At 39.5% G+C, this 20499-nt stretch overlaps 1 long non-coding RNA gene across 1 annotated transcript; it reads right to left on the bottom strand.

The window, feature by feature from the left end:
- Positions 1 to 6024: 6024 nt before the first annotated feature.
- Positions 6025 to 8946, bottom strand: LOC113092569 (uncharacterized). The gene is made up of 3 exons (XR_003287600.1): positions 8905 to 8946; positions 6200 to 6336; positions 6025 to 6084 (listed from the first exon to the last, which is right to left on the bottom strand). It is a non-coding gene; the product is annotated as an uncharacterized LOC113092569 (long non-coding RNA).
- Positions 8947 to 20499: the final 11553 nt, after the last annotated feature.

The raw sequence follows: 20499 nt of genomic DNA, 5'->3' as shown, positions 1-20499 counted from the left end.
GGTGTTTCTATGTTGAGAAAAATCACCTTTTTACCGAGATCCTAACACTAACCCTAAGAATAACTTCAATGAACTACAAAAAACAGCGCCTAGTATTCCCTTTCCATAGATAGAACGATGGAGGCTTATGGGTAATGTAGTTTAAAAAGTTTTATTAACGAAATGAAATAGATAATATATTGAATGGTAAACTAGACATATAAATATGTTCACTGTGTAAACCACTATGATATATTTGAGAGGCATGGTGAAATTTAGTATTTTAGAGTATGCAATATGTAAAATGCCTTTATGCCACCTTTCCATTCATTTCTGAAAACTGTGCCCAACATTATTTTATCAGCATAGCATAAGTAGTAATCATGCTGATTTTCGCTTTGATATGTTAATTGGACTCTGATTTACAGCCTTTTGAAATGTACAGTTTTTGGCTCTTCCGGGGGGTGCTACTGGGCCCCTGGGGGTAGAAGGGCAGTAAAACCTACATATATGTATTCTCCTCATCATGGACAACAAACTGAGCTGAGTCACATTTATATCTGACAGTTTTCACAGTCCTCTGTTTTCTAATTCTTACATCATTGCTATTATACCTTTTGACAGGACATTGTGAGGCCATCTGATGAAACATGGAAAAATTATAAAGAAATGTTTTGATAATAAAAATAATAGATTATTTATTTGATTTTTGAAGTAATCATCAATAAATATAATGGATGAACCTGCAACAACATGCCATTATCTATTCCCCACTGTTAAGCAGTAATCAAGGACAATGTATACACATTGTGATACTTCACTATTACACAAGGACAAATTCATTCATATATATATATATTACTAATAACTAATTAGCAAAAATCAGTGTAAAAATGTCCTCTCACCCCCGTATCTTGCTCCTCATGTGCTGGACATCGGTAATGTGTGTGCTCTTGGTTTTAATGCAGTACAAGATCCACGTTGATCATTCCTGCTACATTCTCAGTTATCCCTCAAGTGTTTGTAACTATAAAGCCCATGGCACCATCTTGTAATGCAAAATAATTAATTTCGTAACTCCCTTTCTTTCACAAAACAATTGGCATTTGTTACTAAATATAAACAATAATAACTTTCTGGTGTACTGATGTCCCAGATGTCATTAATCTGATCAAATATTTGTATGTCTTAAGTAAAAAATAATCCCAATAATGATTATGTAGTTTTTCCAAGTCTAAAATAAACACATATGAGCCTACCTAGTAAAATGATGTATTTACCAAGAATCTTCAGAACACAATATTCATCATATTCATTTTATTGAAGCATAGACTATAAAGATGATAAAGTAGCATCAAGACAAATAAGATTCAAGGAAAATAATTATTCATCATCAAAAATACAGATGAGTGATGAAATGTCCTTAAAAGTCACAGTCCCATCCAGTCAACTGTGATACAGATCATGTGATACATATAAGACATTGGATACTGTTTCAGAAAATAATGATTCCCATCATCACATCTAAACTGGTTTCATCGTGATCTTCTGTCGTGTCTGGAAACAGTTTGTGGTTGATATCCAACACTGATGTGGTGTAGCTTGTTCTCAGCCAGAAGATTAGATTAGATTAGATTAGATTCAACTTTATTGTCATTATGCAGAGTACAAGTACAGAGCTAATGAAATGCAGTTAGCATCTAACCAGAAGTGCAAGAATATAGTGTTTTATATACATAAAAGCGCAGAGTAAGTAAAGCTATGATATACAGAATTTACAGTGGAGTTGCTATATACAATATTGATCAGAGTATATACAGAATATAAATATGAATTTAATGTAGGGATTGTATGTACATTATGAACAGAGCAAAGAAGAATTATATATACATTATGAATAGCAGGAACTTGAGAACAGTGGTAATAAATACAGTTGAATGAGTGTGCAAAAGTATAGTTTAACTTTTTTATTATATGCAAAATAATAGTAGTGCAATTATATTTATTGTAGAAATATTTTACTGTGCTTGTACAGTAACAGCTTTAGACAGTTTATAGTGTAATGGATTTAACCATGTGCAGTCTGTGCAAAATATGAGTAGTGCAATACATGTATGTAAAGTACTGTGACCAGTGCAGTAAAAGAGCAGGTACTAGTTCGAGAGCGTAGGCTCCTGTAACGCCTGCCGGATGGAAGGAGGGTGAAAAGTCCATGGTTAGGGTGAGAGGCATCCTTGATGATGTTTCTTGCCCTACCCAGACAGCGCTTCTGATAAATGTTCTCTATGGAGGTTAACTGGGTGCAAGTGAGATCTCCCAGTCCTAAGATCCCAGACCTGGTCAAAGTGAAACAAACAATCCAGATGAAGTTGTTTAATGGACATAGAGCTCATCTTATGAGTAACTATGACCCTTGTAGTACTGTACACTTACCATTCTTCAAGCTGTTTTAAGATCTTTTGAGAAGCTTTTTCTCTGAAGACAATTTACCACCGCCTCTTCTTTCACTCCTTTCAAGAGCATCACTTGGTCAAAACCCCTCATTTGGTTGATGAGATCATCTGTACAAAGTAAAATTGTTAAAATACTGCAATAAACAATTTCATTATGCAAGAATTTAGAAAAAGTTACAGAGGCAAAGGACTTGCCCATGAGACTCCATTAGCATGTGTACTTCTCAGAGACTCTAGAATTCATCTTTTGTTGCAGTAAATGTGTTTTCTTCCTCTAGAGTCTTTCTCCAGAGCTAATGACTTCTCTCACAAATGTGTTTTAGTCTGTGCAGTGTAAGGCTTTGCTCAAACCAATCAACTATCAATTCACAATTTATAACACAACATTCACAAAACAGTGAGATAATGTCAATTGGTGTTTATATCAATTAAACCACTTTTATGACACTTGTATGCTTTTAAGAATAACAGGTGGTGTTTTTTTTTAAACTTTAGATTAAAAATGTTCCAGTCAAACTTTGCTAACATGCTATAATTATTATAGCTGTATCAAATAAAATAAAATAAGTATAAAAACATTGGAAAGAATAATTACGGCTGACATGACCAGTCCTGTGAGAGATCATCATAAAGTCCTGTAACACAGCATTGCTTCAACACACACATACCAGAGGACTTCTGTTTGCTTGAGCACAAGATGACCATCTTCATTTCTCATCCTGAGCAAATCATTTCCTTGGTCTTCCTTCTCTTCTGTGAAACAAGATAATCTTACTCTGTGTGCAATGAGCAATATTTCTCATTAAACATATAATTAAGTTAATTTAAAGTAAGATTCAGACCAGAGCATTTGATGAGTAAACAAATGTACCTGGGAAGAGCTGATCGTGGCAAGAGTCGCTGAGACTCAGTAATAGCTCTTTTAGTTTTTAGGAAGGTTTGTGAGGGTTGGCTCCCCAAAAACTTCTGAAAAAGAAGAACAGCATTATCTGCAAACAATCCTGTAAGACAGAAAGAAAGGAAATATTATTTCATTACATGCAACTTATACATTACTATATACTTTAACTTATACATTACTTACATACATTATTTTTTAGACCATGAAAGCATTAGTGAATTATTAAGACTTTGATGTGGGACTGTATTTAGGGATCATTTTAAAGACTTTTCCCCTTTCCAGTTACCCACACTTGAGGTCTTATTCACTTGAGAGTGTGTACGTGACTATGAGACTGTCCCCGGTCTTAATAATGCCAAAGCACGGTGTCCTTAACACACACTAAACCTCTCCAATACTGCTCCGGAGCGCTATACAACGCTTAGTGTATCCCATCATGCATCATGTTTTGGAATTAATGTGAGACTTTTTGCAGAGATCTCACAGGAGGTCAGGCAACTTTCCAATGTTTGTGAAATATTAATTATAATAATTAGAAATTGAGACTAATTTAGTAGTAAAACAAAGTGTTGCATGTTTTCTTGGTGCACAGAAAAGTATATTTATTTTGTACATCATTTGTAACTTCTTTTTATCACTTAATTAGAAGCACCACAAAATAAATTGTCATCTTTAATAGGGTTAATAGGGCGCTAATTTTAGCGCTTTGGGTTCTAGAAAAGCGCATTAAAATGTATTATTAGGGACTATTGAAAAGACATTTAGAAGTTTCTTTTAAAATACAAAGTTGAAACGAACTTTGTCATGTTAAGATCGACACACATTGTGATCTTCATGCTCACTTGGGCCAAATAAAGGAAATGTGCAAAGATGGCAAGTGTGGGTATTTGGACCGTACAACAGTTTAAGAAACAACAAAATGCTGTGCAAATGATAACAACAGGAATGTTTGATAAAAGGGACAAACTATCACAGACCAACCTGCCTCTGCAGCTTTCTGTCTTCTCCATTTCTGAAGGAATACCTCTCCACAAACACCACTGGGGTGACTGCTTACTTTACGTCTTTTCAGCTAAAAGATTAATACAAGGGGAAAGAAAATAAAACAGAATTATATACAGAATGTTAATAGTGATCTGTGAGCAAAATATTTAAGATATAAACAAATATGAATTGAACTGCAAGATGGGAAAAATGTTTTTTTTTTTTTTTTTTTTTTTTACATTAAAAAGGTATTACAAGCATGGTACAGTAAATGTGATTACTGTGAAATAAGTCATATAAAAGCACATTAAAACACTACCATTACAGTGGTACAACTATAGTTAATTTGGTGATTAATGTGCCATTACTATACTACAGTAAAGCTACAGTTACTGTGGTAAAAAAAAAAAAAACATGGTAAATGTCTTGTTTACTGGGTTTTACCTACTTTTGTAGGTGTCATGGTTACCATGATTTTACTACAAATACAACTTACATCTTTGCAAGTATCCCAGAGTGCAGTCTGGACGATGGGGCGGGGCGACACGTTGGGGCGGAGCGACACGTGTCGCCCCGCCCACCTCAGCGGTTATTGGTTTATGATTAAGATGAGCTTATTGGTGTACAGATGAGTGACGATTTTACAGCTTATTGGTATAGAGAATTATGACGCTATTAGCAGGATTGGAATGCGGAAGTAGACACTAAGATGAATAAACTTTTAATATAAATTAAAAAGTGAATATACATGTTGTGTTTTTGCATTTATTGTTGCATTTCCATAACATCCCGTATAAATACAAAGAGTTTTGGATTACGACGAACAGAATAAAAATAAATGGTCTACTCCCTCAATGGCTGTAGTGTAGACGCTACCTCGGCATTACTCGCTGGTTTGAAAATGACACGGCAATATTATGCGAAATATGGTTATGTAGATAGTCATGGAGTACCTTGATTTATATATTCAAATAATATATACATACATATATATGTGTGTGTGTGTGTGTCGTATGTGTAACAAATTGTCACCAGTCTCTGAACGTCACCAATAATATTCTGAACATTCCCTTGGCCCCTACGAAAATTTACTATGGTTCTGCTACAGTAACTATAGTAAAACTATGGTGTTTTTATAATAACAGCTCACAGTAATTAATGTGCCAACAAATATTTTTACTACAATAAATCCATGGTTACTTTTTGCAAGGAAGGAACTATACAGGTTCTAAAGAACTTGCCCAAAAACACTTGTTACTTTCTGTTATTTGTTTTCTGAACTGCACTACTGAAAACCTCATTAATCCTCACAATCCTGTCACAACTAAACTAAGAATCCATTATGAGCAATGCATAGCAAATCATGTTATCATCAAATATGAGAAACCTTAAAGAATGATAGACTGATGTAAATGACTGAAACCTGTTGTCATGCACGTGTTTTCCATAGCTTTTTTATTAAAACATTATACAGTGCAAAGTTTAACTTTAAATTACATCAATTAATAATCAAAACCAGTTATTTCCCTTCAATGAACTTAACACACAAATGTTTTTCATGCCGCAAAAAAAAAAAAAAAAACAGTCCTTGGAACAAAATCCTGTGTAAACAAAAGCCCAGAAGATCACCACTCCGGCCTTTTCCCTGTACCCTGGTGGGTTAAACTTGAAAAGGGCTCTGCACTGCAAGCGTTCCCTGATGCTGTACATCCGTCTGAACTCGTTCCGGTCAGGAGACAGGAGGACAATTCTTCCAGTTGGCCACAACTTATAGTGTAAAGACAAAATACATGAAAGATAATAATAATAATACAAAAAAAGTTTAACAGCCTTCTACTACAAAATTCAATTGGAGAATGAGCATTAAACGGGGAAATCTTACTCTCTAGCCAGGCAAACTGTGCTGCTTTCCGAAAAACCTCGGAGCACAACCCTAAACCATCTGCAAACCAGAGAAAGTGTCAAATATGCAGAGTCACCCGCCGACAAAATAACTTCCCTGAGGATTTCCAGTGGAAGCTGTTGAATCAAAAACATACATAGGTTTATTTATATATGTATATAAAAGTTATTAAACATTATATAAACACTGAATACAGACAACCTTGCTTTAAACAAACTCTCATTAAAAACTCTATAGATTGTTGTCACAACTGCATACTCATTCTTTTATAATAACACTAATAAAATGTTAATATATACAGTACTGTGCAGAAGTATTAGTGTTAGTATTTTCACATTGAAAAAAAAAACTGTTTTAAGCCAATTATTTATATCTTTTGCTGTTGTGTGTCAGTAGGATATATTAGTTTACATTTCCACACATTCATTTTGCCATTAATTGTAATAATCCAGTGAGATATTTGTATATATTTGTATGCACGATCCACATGAAGATCTTTTACATTGAATATAAATATTTCTATCTTATATGGTGAACAAAATCCACATTAGATCGCAAACATCGCAAACAGAAGTTATTTAAAAAACTTGCTGCTGTCTGAAAATGAATTAAGCTGAAATGTTTTTAAATGTCCTTGATGCTGATGTTAACTGATAGTTATATATTAAATAATCCACAGTATTGACCAATATAGTACTTGTACATAATACCAATTTCACATCTGAACAACTATGTAGCTGTAATAACTAAAATACCTCTGCATGTACACACATATGTAATTATTAGTTCTTAATGAATGTAATAACCTGCTTTGCTGGACTCTGCCTGAAGACATGGTGAATGGTGAAGTTCTCCTCAGTGGTTGAGCTCTAAAAGAACAAATGTCAAGAGGTAGGTATATTGCTAGATATAGTACAGAGTAATGTTTCATGTAGCAACATTCAAACAGCTACATACATTTGCGGAGTAAAGCTGTCCAGGAGAACAGAACACCACCACCTCCTGATCATGTCATCCTGAAAAATAATAATAATAATAATAATAATAATATACACACAAAAATCATGCATGTCTGTTCAAATAACTTGACAAATGTGATGCCATACCTCTGTAAAATCGAACCTATGAACTAAAGCCATGTACAGAGTGTACTGTTACAATCCACAAAGAACAATAAAATGAGCAATTTATAACAATTATTAACAATAATTATTCAAATTGAACGTACCATGGATAAATAAATGATCGAACATCGCATTTCATATTATAAGATATTTACACAACCACTTTTACTCACCTCAAGCAATCAACGGAATAGCGTTATTCTGCTGCTGTAGTTGCCACCGTTCTGTTTGTTTCAACGCAAACTGCCCCCTGCTGGCTCGGAGGAAAATGTCAAAGGCGAGGAAAACAAATATGGGCGGGGCGACACGTGTCGCTCCGCCTCGAAGTGTCGCCCCGCCCCATCGTCCAGACTGCACTCTGGGGTTACTCCATCTTTGAACCTGAAATGAATATAAAACGGATCCCAGGTCTGTGGCACGTCACGTCACGTCACGTGACCGATAGAGTTTAACCAGTTAGCAGCTGTGTTCATTTAGTTAAACACAATGAAACTCAAAGACAGCCTCGGATGACCGATGTAATACAGAGAGTAAACATAAGGCGCTCATCTGATTAATAAAGAAGACAGAATACGTTTTAGGACAGGCATTAAAAGAGCATATTTACTACTGCTCACCATAGACTGTATAACTCACCCAACCTGCGGCTCTTGCAAACTGATGGAAAGTATCGCGATGTGTGCTGAATGAGACTTCTTGAACGTGATTTCAAAGCGATAAACATCTCATGTCAGTGACGCTAGAGGCGCTTGACCACGCTTCAGTTTTTGACGCTTTGGGGTTGACGCACAGCGCGTGATGCGCGTAGTGGGAGGGGCGGCGCTGTTTATTAATTATGTATTATTATTATTTAGGTCTTTCTGTGTTGATTTGCTGTTTATTAATATTTTTAAAACTATAACGCTAAATCTATCAACATTTATTTAGATGTTATCATATTATCATGTTTCTTTATTTTAATTATATTATTTCGGTCTTATTACAGGTGAAATATTACAGTAAGCCAGAACACGGGCCGAGCGGGGCTCATTCTAAACCCATTAGCGGACATTCATATCACAGAATCTGACAGCGATCAGAGGCTCATCAGCGACATCATTTTAAGAAGCCTTTACAATAGCCTTAATAAAAACTTTTAACTTTAGAGTCTAAAGTAAAAAAATAAAAAATAAATAAAAAAAAATAAATCTGTAGGCCTATCGCTAATAAATAATTTATTTATTTTTAGATATTTTTTGTTCTTTTTATTTAAACTAAATTGTTTCTTAATGTGAAAATGTGTTACAGTTATGTGTCAAGGACTTGATATTGAATTCTGTAATAAAAAAAAATTAAATCTAGGCCTATGAAAAAAATAAAAATCAATGAAAAGTAAAAAAAAGAACCATTGCGCATTTTACAGCTAAAAAAGTTTTAATGTGTTTTTGTCTCCAGCAATACAGTATGTTGCTCAGTTTTGTACAGTAATTTCACATCTGAACAACTATGTAGCTGTAATAACTAAAATACCTCTGCATGTACACACATATGTAATTATTAGTTCTTAATGAATGTAATAACCTGCTTTGCTGGACTCTGCCTGAAGACATGGTGAATGGTGAAGTTCTCCTCAGTGGTTGAGCTCTAAAAGAACAAATGTCAAGAGGTAGGTATATTGCTAGATATAGTACAGAGTAATGTTTCATGTAGCAACATTCAAACAGCTACATACATTTGCGGAGTAAAGCTGTCCAGGAGAACAGAACACCACCACCTCCTGATCATGTCATCCTGAAAAATAATAATAATAATAATAATAATAATATACACACAAAAATCATGCATGTCTGTTCAAATAACTTGACAAATGTGATGCCATACCTCTGTAAAATCGAACCTATGAACTAAAGCCATGTACAGAGTGTACTGTTACAATCCACAAAGAACAATAAAATGAGCAATTTATAACAATTATTAACAATAATTATTCAAATTGAACGTACCATGGATAAATAAATGATCGAACATCGCATTTCATATTATAAGATATTTACACAACCACTTTTACTCACCTCAAGCAATCAACGGAATAGCGTTATTCTGCTGCTGTAGTTGCCACCGTTCTGTTTGTTTCAACGCAAACTGCCCCCTGCTGGCTCGGAGGAAAATGTCAAAGGCGAGGAAAACAAATATGGGCGGGGCGACACGTGTCGCTCCGCCTCGAAGTGTCGCCCCGCCCCATCGTCCAGACTGCACTCTGGGGTTACTCCATCTTTGAACCTGAAATGAATATAAAACGGATCCCAGGTCTGTGGCACGTCACGTCACGTCACGTGACCGATAGAGTTTAACCAGTTAGCAGCTGTGTTCATTTAGTTAAACACAATGAAACTCAAAGACAGCCTCGGATGACCGATGTAATACAGAGAGTAAACATAAGGCGCTCATCTGATTAATAAAGAAGACAGAATACGTTTTAGGACAGGCATTAAAAGAGCTTCCCTATCATAGGTCACTTCGATGCTGCGGTGACGTCACCACGTATGGGAACACCTCTGGTGTGACGAATGTCTGAAGCCCTATACCATCCCGCCAATCCTATTGGCCAAATGGCGCATAGCACCACCCTGCGCATGCGCACGCATGATATACCTGGGTGCAGCGCGCCATTTCGCTCAGATTTCATTCCTTCAGGAATAGCGAATCATCTGTGCCCTATCATCTCGCGTTCTCCAGCGATTTTCTTCGAGCAGTGTTAACTCCTCTTTCGCGGACGCGATGAGTCAACGAAAGGTAAGAGCCGTATATGGGTTTATCACAGGGAGGCACTCATGAGAGATTCGTTTGCAGCCTCTCTCATGTTCTCTCTGTGATAGCCTACGGCTATGGTAAAATAAGAAAGTAATCCGCGCTCTGGAGTCTATTTCTCAGTCGCCTCGCGTCTAACCCCCACCGTTCGCTTCTGCGGTCGCCGAGGCCCCGCACGAGGTGTTGGTTAGGGGCGATATGTGCGGCTTGACTATGAGTACAGTGATGCACTGGATTTTTCCACTTGCTCGCTCTCCCCTACTCGAGCGCGTTAATCAGAGCAGTTTGCTTTATACTATGTTGTCTACCGCAGCTTCTACTCAGAGTAGGCTCTGACCGGCATAAGCGGTTCTCTCCCTCCGAGCGGATAGGAGAAACGCGCTTCCCCTTTTCTCAGTGTGCTAATATGTGGCTATCCACGCGGTGGATAAACTACCCTTCTCACGGACCTCCACCAAGAGGTTCGAGGTCCTGGAAGCAGCCTTATCGGCGCATATCACGAACGGCGCGGGTTTTTGCCACGATTTAGTGACATGCTATTATATAGCGATGCCGTTTGACTACCTCTCTAGCCGAACGGATCGCGCCTAACTCCGCCGCGACCTAGTCTCGTCTAGACGTATCGAGTCGTGTCTATTTCGGGAAAAATTTCATTCTCTTATTACGGTTCTTTACGAGAAGCCTCTCGTTCTCCCCCACGCTCTAACATTGACTGTCTCGCAGCACAAGCACTTCGAGCGTCACTGAACTGAGCTGTTATTTGAGCGCCCCTCAGACACTGCACAATTCGTCTTCAGAGTTTGAGGGACGGCACAAGAGACTGGCGAATTTGGCCAGTTTATGACGGCTCACACAGCTGCCGCGTTTTCGCTAGCGGCGTGGCCTTATGTTTATCTTGTTGGTTTAAATCCTGCCGTGGACACGCTTCAGGATTATACACAACGAAACGCAGCGAGTTTGACGCATGCATTTCCTTCTATGTTTGCCGGGGTCTGTGCCCTCCACTGAAGAGTGCTGTTGGACTGCTAATGCACATCCAACCCTCTCACTGCAGTCCCCACGCTCTAACATTGACTGTCTCGCAGCACAAGCACTTCGAGCGTCACTGAACTGAGCTGTTATTGGAGCGCCCCCTCAGACACTCTGCACTATTCAGCCTTCAGAGTCTGAGGGACGCCACAAGAGGCTGGAAAATATGGCCAGTTTATGACGGCTCACACAGCTGCCGCGTTCTCGCTAGCGGCGTGGCCTAATGTTTTCTTGTTGTATTAAATCCTGCCGTGAACACGCTTCAGGATTATACACAATGAAACGCAGCGAGTTTGACGCATGCGCCTTACTTCATGTTTGCCAGGGTCTGTGCCCTCCACTAGAGAGTGCTGTTGGACTGCTAATGCACATCCAACCCTCTCACTGCAGTCCCCACGCTCTAACATTGACTGTCTCGCAGCAAAGGCACCTCGAGCATCATTGGATTGAGCTATCATTTGAGCGCCCCCTCAGACACTCTGCACTATTCAGCCTTCAGAGTCTGAGGGACGCCACGAGAGACTGGCGAATATGGCCAGTTATGATGGCTCACACAGCTGCCACGTTCTCGCTAGCGGCGTGGCCTACTGTCATCTTGTTGGATTAAATCCTGCCGTGAACACGCTTCAGGATTATACACAACGAAACGCGGCGAGTTTGACGCTTGCGCTTTCCTTCTATGTTTGCCAGGGTCTGTGCCCTCCACTAGAGAGTGCTGTTGGACTGCTAATGCACATCCAACCCTCTCACTGCAGTCCCCATGCTCTAACATTGACTGTCTCGCAGCTAAGGCACCTCGAGCATCATTGGATTGAGTTATCATTTGAGCACCCCCTCAGACACTCTGCACAATCCAGCCTTCAGAGTTTGAGGGGCGGTACAAAAGGCTGGCAAAGATGGCCAGTTTATGACTGCTCATACAGCCGCCACGTTCTCGCAATGGCGACGTGGCCCGATTTTTATCTTGGTGAATTAAATCCTGCCGTGGATACGCTTCAGGATTATACACAACGAAACGCAGCGAGTTTACGCATGCGCTTTACTTCATGTTCGCCAGGGACTGTGCCCTCCACTATAGAGTGCTGTTGGACCGCTAATGCGCATCCAACACACTCACTGCAGTCCCTACGCTCTGACATTGGCTGTCTCGCAGCAAACAGCGCTTCGAGCAGCATTGGATCGGGCTGTGACGCCAGGCATAAATAATAACTAATAATCCCTCAGACACTGCGCAATCCAGCTTTCAGATTTTGAGGGGTGATTCTAGGGTCTTACACAGACGACCCATTTATGACGGCTCGCACAGCCGCCGTTTTAGTTAGCGGCAGAGCTTGATGTTCAATTCGTTGGTCTAATTCCTGCCGTAGACACGTTCAGGATTATACACAACGGGACGCAATAGCTCTTATGCATACACTTCCCCTGTGCACGAATGCCGCAGGCTTTTCCGTGCACGGACATTGTGTATGACAACGTTGCAGAAAGCGGAAATTTGAGAAACTGCTAGTATCGTTTTGGGTCGCGTGTAACGCTTGCCCGGCATTTCTCAATGGGTGTTACGCACAATTGTCACGGATACACCAATTCGCTTTTTAGAGGCCCGCCTCTTTCCGCTGAATTCTTTCCACGGTGGTAGACTGATGGTAATAGCAGTGTTGTGACAGGAGATGTCAACTCTGCTGAGCAAAGGGGCTATAGAAGTCGTAGACCCCGTACTTCTCAATGCATGGATGTAGCTCTGGCCCCGTTGCGGCTCCAGGGCGTCCATCTGTTAACCACTTGTACGATTGACAGCGGCATTCCCCGTAATTTGTCTGGGGTTACTTCACATGCGCCCCTTTTCAGTGGAAAAGTGGGCGGAAAGACGAAATATTTCACCCCGTTGTCTTCCGCATCCGACGATTTCGGTGACACGGAGTTGTGTGATGTCGTTAAAACTATGGATGCCAACCGAGTTTCTCCTACCGGGGTTCGGCTGGGGATTGAGCTTTCCCAGAGACCGTCACGACGGATGCGTCTTTGACCGGTTGGGGAGCTGTTTGTCAAGGGCTATCAGCCCATGGAGTGTGGACAGCTGCACAACGCGGTTGGTATATAAACCGGTTGGAATTACTGGCAGTTTTCTGGCTCTCCAGTAATTCGCGAATCTGCTGATCGGCCGTCTTGTGCTGCTCAGATCAGACAACACAGCGTTTGTCTCATACCTGAATCATTAGGAAGGATTACGCTCTCGCCCCCTGTGCAGGCTGGCGAGACATGTTCTTCTCTGGTCTCAGAGAAAATTTCTGTCGATCCGAGTTGTTCATGTCCCTGGACGTTTGAACTTCGGAGCGGATATGCTATCCAGACAGGCTCTGGAACAGGGAGAATGGAGATTACACCTCCAGACGGTGAATCTTTTATGGTGGGTATTCGGCAAAGCGAAAGTGGATTTATTTGCGTCTAACATGACTACGCATTGCCCGCTATGGTTCTCCCTATGCCCCCCATCGCCCCTGGGTGTGGATGCATTAGCTCACAGCTGGCCCAGGACCAGTCTGTATGCTTTCCTCCGATTCATTTGATCCCAGCGGTATTATGCAGAATACGGCGGGACAGAGTGGAACAGCTGCTGCTGGTGGCTCCGCGATGGCACACGCAGCCGTGGTTTGCGGATCTATCAGTCTGCTAGCGGGCTCTCCGTGGAGATTCCCCTCAGGCAAGATTTATTATCACAAGCACAGGGGCTGATTTGGCACCCGAGGCCGGATCTGTGGAAACTGTGGGCGTGGCCACTGAGCGGAGTGCATTAGTATGTCCCGGTCTTTCTGTTGGAACCGCTGAGACTATATTGAATTCTAGAGCAGCTTCTACGAGACGCTTATATGCTTTCAAGTGGAGACTGATTACAGCCTGGTGTGGCAATCGTAATGTGGATCCAGTTTACTGCCCAGTGGCTTCAGTGCTGGAGTTCCTCCAGGATTGTTTTTCGGATGGCGTAACACCAGCCACTTTTAAGTTTTACGTGGCAGCCATTTCAGCTTACCACGAATACTTAGGCGGTGCCTCTATGGGGCGTCATCCATTAGTTTCTCGTTGCATACAGCGTGCGCGACGGCTGAGGCCTTTCCGCCCTGTTCGAGGTCCTTCATGGGGTTTATCCTTTGTGTTGCTAGGTTTATCAGGGCATCCGTTTGAGCCCTTGGAGCCCGTATCGTATAAATTCTTGACACTGAAGACATTTCTTCTCATGGCTTTATCCTCCCTCAAGAGAGTTGGGGATTTACAGGCTCTTTCTGTTTCACCCTCATGCATGGAATTTGCACCGGGCTCTGTGAAGGTGCTGCTGCGGCCCAGGCCTAACTATGTTCCTAGGTCGCATCTAACCTCTTTCGCTTTCAGTAAGTGTTCCTGGAAGCTTTTTCACCTGCTGAGGCTGGATCAAGAGATCTAAGTCTTTGCCCTGTGAGAGCTTAAAGACTTATGTGGATCGTACAGCCCCTTGGCATGAATCTGACCAGCTGTTTGTCTGTTTTGGACATAAAGTAAGGGCCATGCGGTTACAAAGCAGCGCATGTCCCATTGGCTGGTGGAGGCAATTTCTTTGGCCTATGAGGCGCGCGGACTCGCTTCGCCCTTAGGAATTGAGGCTCATTCCACTTGAGCTGTGGCTTCTTCTCAAGCTTTTCTCAGTGGATCTTCTATGGATGATATCTGTGCTGCGGCAGGATGGTCCTCACCGAGCATTTTTTATCAAGTCCTACAGTCTGGATGTGAGGATGGCTCCTGGCTCCCGGGTTCTCTCCGCTTGAGCAGATGCTTCCTCTGATCTCAGTTATCAGGTACGTCAGGCGTTTTGGTATATCGTTCCCATACGTGGTGACGTCACCGCAGCATCGAAGTGACCTATGATAGGGAACATCTCGGTTACGTATGTAACCTTGGTTCCCTGAATAGGGAACGAGATGCTGCGGTTCTGGCCGTTCCGTACCTTGATAACTCTTCATCTTCAGTCATGAAATCTGAGCGAAATGGCGCGCTGCACCCAGGTATATCATGCGTGCGCATGCGCAGGGTGGTGCTATGCGCCATTTGGCCAATAGGATTGGCGGGATGGTATAGGGCTTCAGACATTCGTCACACCAGAGGTGTTCCCATACGTGGTGACGTCACCGCAGCATCTCGTTCCCTATTCAGGGAACCAAGGTTACATACGTAACCGAGATGATATTTACTACTGCTCACCATAGACTGTATAACTCACCCAACCTGCGGCTCTTGCAAACTGATGGAAAGTATCGCGATGTGTGCTGAATGAGACTTCTTGAACGTGATTTCAAAGCGATAAACATCTCATGTCAGTGACGCTAGAGGCGCTTGACCACGCTTCAGTTTTTGACGCTTTGGGGTTGACGCACAGCGCGTGATGCGCGTAGTGGGAGGGGCGGCGCTGTTTATTAATTATGTATTATTATTATTTAGGTCTTTCTGTGTTGATTTGCTGTTTATTAATATTTTTAAAACTATAACGCTAAATCTATCAACATTTATTTAGATGTTATCATATTATCATGTTTCTTTATTTTAATTATATTATTTCGGTCTTATTACAGGTGAAATATTACAGTAAGCCAGAACACGGGCCGAGCGGGGCTCATTCTAAACCCATTAGCGGACATTCATATCACAGAATCTGACAGCGATCAGAGGCTCATCAGCGACATCATTTTAAGAAGCCTTTACAATAGCCTTAATAAAAACTTTTAACTTTAGAGTCTAAAGTAAAAAAATAAAAAATAAATAAAAAAAAATAAATCTGTAGGCCTATCGCTAATAAATAATTTATTTATTTTTAGATATTTTTTGTTCTTTTTATTTAAACTAAATTGTTTCTTAATGTGAAAATGTGTTACAGTTATGTGTCAAGGACTTGATATTGAATTCTGTAATAAAAAAAAATTAAATCTAGGCCTATGAAAAAAATAAAAATCAATGAAAAGTAAAAAAAAGAACCATTGCGCATTTTACAGCTAAAAAAGTTTTAATGTGTTTTTGTCTCCAGCAATACAGTATGTTGCTCAGTTTTGTACAGTAAGTTAAGCTCCGATTTTTTTTTCAAGTTTCAGTGAGTTTTTTCTGTTGTCCTGTGAAAAATTAAATAATAATAATAATAATTAATCAGAAAATATTGTGCTGATGCACGAAAGATGCCTCCAGTTGAAATGCATTAGTTTAAAAAAACGTGCTGCAATCATGAAAATAAGGAAATAAACGTGTGCCTGCCACGAATAAATAGATTAAATTACGTGACAAAATCACGAACTGCCGTGAGACTGGGTTTCCGTGTGTGGACCACGGAAGATGAGTGTCATTGACTTGCGTTAGAGTTATCCGTGATCTCAGCACAGACTCACTCTGTGCTCGTATCACAGATTTTAGTTAGGCTAATAGAATCAAAGTGAATCTGTATGATGGCAGGACAATGCAATAGTTACAATAACAGTCAGGTTGGTCATGGTATTTGGTGTTGAAAAAAATAAATACTTCAAATGTTGCGTTTCCAGATGAGATAGCACGTCCATTGAGTGAGGTCTGTACTCCATCACTGAAACGATCCGTGTACGGACCACGGAAGATGAGTGTCATTGACTTGCGTTAGAGTTATCCGTGATCTAAGCACAGACTCACTCCGTGCTCCTATCACAGATTTTAGTTCTGACTATAGCCAAAATGTGTGTAAAACGCCATCAAACTGGATTTTATGATGACAGGACGAGAAAAAATGCCAAGTTAATTACATGCCATTGCAACAGTGTCGACGAAAAGCTTGTAAGTTCCTAAACAAGTGAGTGAGGTCAGGTTGTGGAGGTCCGTGCCATCACGGGACTTTTGTAACTGAAACAAACGTAATTTTTATGATGACAGGACAATGCAATAACTACAACAGCTGTCTGGTTAATGTCATTATGGCATTTGATATTGGAAAAGAAACAAATACGTCAAATGTTGCGTTTCCAAATGAGAAAGCACGTCCGTTCAGCGAGTTCTGTACTCCTTCATTGAAACGGGTATCCGTGTGTGGATCACGGGAGGTCAGTGTCATTGACTTGCGTTGGAGAAATATCCGTGGCCGGGTCACGGAATTTGGGGCAATTCCGTGATGGCTTCACGGATTTTGAGTTAAGGACCCGTGGACATTTCACGGAATTCTGTGAGACCAGGTTGTTAGTACAGGATATTTATTTCTTGTCATGTACGGAAGAATGTCATCCGCTGCAACGCTACTCTCTCATAAATGTGCATACGGCAGTTTATAAAGTTTTAAATATGGATATTTAATGCATTGATTCACTTCTGAAGGCACTTTACATGATGAATGGATGCACTTTTTTAGGATTCAAAATCTGGACCACCATTCAGTGCCATTCTCAAGCTTGGAAGATCCAGAACATTTTTAAGTAGCCTACCATATTTTCCGGACTATAAGTCACACTTTTTCCTCATAGTTTGGCTGGTCCTGCGACTTATAGTCAGGTGCGACTTATTTATCAAAATAAACCAAGAGAAATGAACCAATGAAGACACAGAGCGCCCTCTCATGGCTGTAGACGGTAATGTTTTCTCCTGGTTCTAAATAAATGCGACTTATAGGCCAGTGCGACTTACATATTATGTTTTTTTTTTTTTCTCATCATGACTTAGTTTTGGACTGATGTGACTTATACTCAGGTGCGACTTGTAGTCCGTATAACTTTGATTGTTTTACTCATATAGGCCTAGAACAGCTTGAGGGTGAGTAATTATTTTATTTTATTTTTTTGGGTGAAGTATCGCTTTAAATTTGCATTAGTCAACTTTAATGTGGTCTTGAATTCAGGTCTTGAATTTAATCTATTTATTTATTTATTTATTTGAATTTATGTGGAAAAAATGAAAGGATATAAGATTCTGCAGCTAGCCATCATCAATTTCACCATTTATTTTGATTGCCAGGTCATTTTAAATGTTGTGACAAATAATTGTTTAAAAGTACAAATATTCCATTAAATCTTAAAGAGTTTAAAAGAACAAATATTTATGTTGATATATGTTTAAAAGTAAAAAAAAATGAATAAAAAATTGTGACAAAAATATATTGATTGAGAATATCGCCACACTGCAAGACATAGGATTTTGTATTTAAATTATTTTTGTGGTAATTTTTTGATTATATTTTAATAGATAGCTATTTTTTATATTTTTGTATGATTGACTGATTGATTTTCACTTTTTGAATTTGACAATTACAACTTGATTAGAAATTAAGCACAATAAAAATATAATTAAAAGTTATACTATTAAAATATTGTATTACTATATTATTATAGAAATCAGTAAGTATTCTAAGTTGAATTTAATATATTTAATTTTTATATTATTTTATATTATATTTTATATCTTTCTTTCTTTCTTTATATTTTTCTTTCTTTCACACTTTTGTTTTCTCAAATGAACTTTTAAAGTCTCTACCAAGAGGGAGCAGTATTGCACAATGATTATATGGTGTAAGAATCCAGAATTTGCTTCATATAAACTCTCTCTATTCAATTTTTTTTCCTAGGCTACTGTATGACAGTCTGATATACAGCATCTCAGATAGAGCAGAGAGACTTGAGCCTCAGGGTATTGGGTCAATGCATGAATACAACAATAGGTCATCTCAGTATAAAAATAATAATGATAATTCTTTGTATGATAAATGGCGAAAATGCAAAACAGTGCACAATGGTTTTAGTAATATGTTCTTAAGCTGGTTTCATGTATGAAATGTACGCCAAAGGCTACTACTCATTCATGAGTGAAGTGGCAGCTCTGGGCAGCCTGCTTCACTTACGAACTCTATTGCGAAACTGTCCAGTCATGGAAAACTGAAACCTTCAATCAGCATATGCCTGTGAGTTAATGAAGGGGGATCAGTCCTTTGTTAAAGCTTTTTAAGAGGAGGCTGAGATTATTCTAAGTCTGTGGCTCAAACCCTTGTTGGTTTTTCCTCCTTGACGTTTGGGTGGTCCAGCAAAAGTGCTGCTGGGCTCAGTGTCTTGGCACAGGTACCAAAGGGCTTGGATGACCGAAAACACAGTCTCCACGACTATGTAATACGATTTACCCCACTAATTGTGGTTGTTTCAGCAATTAAATTACAGATAATATGGCTTTTCTAAGCTCTTGCCAGGAACAATCACGAATGCTAAGAAGTTTAAAGCTGGAGGAAAGTTTTAAATCACAAGCTGACGAGGTATTATTTTTCAAATATACTTCGTTTGTTTAATGTATGTATTTCCAGCCATTTTATGCTTCATGTCATAGATGATTTAAAATTGGATAAGGAATAATTTACCCCAAAATTCTGTCTTCCTTTCAACCTTTCATCAATCCTATTTGACGTTCTTTCCTTCTGTGGAACACAAAGTAAGATGTTTTAATTGATTTGACAGCCCTAATATATATATATATATATATATATATATATATATATATATATATATATATTAGGGGTGTAACGATACGCGTATTCGTATTGAACCGTTCGGTACGACGCTTTCGGTTCGGTACGCGGTACGCATTATGCATACCGAACGGTTCGTTGGACTAATTAATTATATTTGGGAAAAAAAAAGAGAAATATAATGATATGCGTTCAACAAGGTAGCCCAATAACCCAAACGACGTAACAGGCAACGCCCCTGACACTCCCGAAGAAGAAAAAAACACCAACTTATGTTTATGTTATGTTATGACTCAGTCAGGCGCTCGCTCACTCAGTACGCGCTGAAGGCTCGTTGCAAAATGGCCAATGCGTTTAACAGACTAGAAAAAGAAGATGACTCTCAAACATATTGTTTGAGATGCATGATTCCATCTATGAGCTGCTCGATCAGAGTGACATGAGAGCCCCTCCTTAGAACATTATTTGTAAATCCATGTTATGGTAAGTGTGCACGTGAAGTCTTTGCACACTTTCTGAAATCCACACTGTGGTAAGTTTGCACACTACACTAGTGCTCTGCATTCTTTCTAAAATCCTATATAGTGAGGGCTTCGCGCGGTTGCTTCATTGCTTTAAAAAAAAAAAAAACACCAGCGTGAATACTTGAAACATGTCAACTCATTTACGCCGACATCACCTTATTGTGTCAGTATCTGGGAAAAGACGAAAAAAAGGAGAAACATGCACGCAACAAACTATGCCTGCAGCATTTAGACACCAGTATTATAGCTTACAGGGAATCCAAAGTGCACCCAAACACCAGACCTGTTGGTTATTTTAGGATCTTATATTTCTGGTCTGTTAAATGCATTAGACATTTTGCAATGAGCCTT

The sequence above is a fragment of the Carassius auratus genome, unplaced genomic scaffold (assembly GCF_003368295.1).
Source record: "Carassius auratus strain Wakin unplaced genomic scaffold, ASM336829v1 scaf_tig00214657, whole genome shotgun sequence".
NCBI classification, from domain to species: Eukaryota; Metazoa; Chordata; class Actinopteri; order Cypriniformes; family Cyprinidae; genus Carassius; species Carassius auratus.
The sequence above is the reverse complement of the archived record's forward strand: the minus strand, read 5'-3'. Positions and strand labels throughout refer to the sequence as shown.